Genomic DNA, 2,003 nt, shown 5'->3' on the forward strand with positions numbered 1-2,003 from the left:
TAATAATATAATTTAATTGTTTATAACAATCATGTTTGAAAAAATGCTAATGAGGTAATTATTATTTTAGCGTGATAATATTCTTTAGGCACAAAAGGTTACGTTTTTATGAATAATCTGTTTTTAATTAATTTATTTATATTTTATTTTAATTTTCTTAGTTTATTCTAAAAACATGCATTTATTTTCGTTAGGTCCGCGTGTCAAACTAAATTTATATTGCATAAAGGATCTCATAAAGCTGGTAATATTCATTTACGATCAATTTTAGTGATGCTGGGGAATCTTAACAAGCAATTGTCCAAAAGTTTATAGTGTGATTCATGAAAATGGGGCTTAAGCTTGAAAGGGTACCTTAAGGCAGCCATGTTCTCTAGGCTTGTGTCTACTACTTTAAGAACGCGTGCTCGCATCAGCTGAGTGATTGTTGTGACAGTCAAGTTAAGGTGTGATTATTTATTCTTATATTGTTTTCAGGTGCTGTGCAATTAGGATGGAAATCGAAAAAATTTATGCGGCTGGAATATAGCGGTGATTATACCGTCAGACGTGACATCTCCCTCCTTAGGGAAGTTCGGTCCCCGAACTTTTATTAGTGAGTATAATTTATGGTTATGTCGCATAGAGTATGATTATATTTATAGATAATTAATTATTTATGCGATTCTTATTACAGGATTCGAAAGTGTGCCTGGCAGTGTAAGAGCTGTGTTGCTGCAGCTGAATTTATCTAAATCGAGGTAGTATTTCCATTGACAAAACAGTTGTCTAGCAATGTATTTAAGTAGTTTTAGAGTATATATAGATTTTATTAGTAATATATATATATATATTTTTTTTTATTGGGCATATACACGTGTATATTTGTACTTGTATACATATATAGACGTGCATATTTGTTTTCAATGTTCATTCTTTATGTTACTTATTCGGATATTTGTCAATATATGTTATTCTTATTTTATTACAGGTCTGGTTGTCTATACTGTCACCGTAATTTCGTTGGACGGATATGATAAGGATAAATTAAAAGTAAGTTATTGCTATATTTCTATCATTACTACATTTATTCATATAATTTTAATATCTCTCCCCTTTTTTATTTTTTATTATTTTTGTTTAAATATATTCAAGTATTTGCCGCGTGTTTTTTTCTTAGCTTCGTCTAAATCCAGGCGATAAGCAAAATTACGTAGTCTTTTCACTTCTAGTATAAGGCTTGTCGTTGACATTTTGCTTAGCTCTGTAAGGATAATTATTTATTGATTATATAGCGGTTTTATCTTATAAGAGTGCAGTAATTAATATATTTCGTTATTGGTATAGGTAATAGTGAGCTGAGACTGAATTAATTAGGATAAGTATTTCAATCTTATGTTGTATTCTTATGAATATATATATATGAATGGGAATATTAATGTATTTTCTTTCATTTTATTTCAGGTGAGGAATAGGTACGAAATTATCCTGGATGGGCTTGTTTTACGAGTGTGAATATGAATACGTTATGATAGTAATCTTACAATTAGTAAAGCATTTAAGTTACTTGTATTTTAAGATTGATTAAATATATATATTTTTTTATATATATGCGTGTGTCAGCGTACTCTTTCCCCCTTTTCTATGCATGTATATAAATCAAAGTTAAAATTATTAATATAGAATTAAGATTACATTCTACTGATTGCTACGATTTATTTTTTCAAAGTACTTATTCTAAGGAAATTAGGGTCCTCCACCGTGCTCATTAAATATAATCATATGTTAATTAGATGAAATTTATTATTTCATTTCAAACCCTTCACCATGTACATATAATAAGTATTAGTATGGTTAATATTTTCTAATAGGTTAGTATTATAGTAAGGTCGCTCGCTAATGTTTATTACGATCGCAAAATAGAGGTTACTCTTTTATTATTCTGAGTAGTCCTAGCACTAATACAAATGTGCTTAATAATAGAACAGTTCCCTCTAAACAGTACACTGTAAGAAAACCGATTG

General features: G+C 29.0%; 1 long non-coding RNA gene across 1 annotated transcript; it reads left to right on the forward strand.

Moving 5' to 3' along the window:
• The first annotated feature begins 415 nt into the window (after positions 1–415).
• LOC139823649 (uncharacterized) lies at positions 416–1,557 on the forward strand. The gene is made up of 3 exons (XR_011734838.1): positions 416–595; positions 677–740; positions 971–1,557. It is a non-coding gene; the product is annotated as an uncharacterized lncRNA (long non-coding RNA).
• The last annotated feature ends 446 nt before the right edge of the window (positions 1,558–2,003 follow it).

This window comes from Temnothorax longispinosus, unplaced genomic scaffold (genome assembly GCF_030848805.1).
Source record: "Temnothorax longispinosus isolate EJ_2023e unplaced genomic scaffold, Tlon_JGU_v1 HiC_scaffold_15, whole genome shotgun sequence".
Classification (NCBI taxonomy): Eukaryota; Metazoa; Arthropoda; class Insecta; order Hymenoptera; family Formicidae; genus Temnothorax; species Temnothorax longispinosus.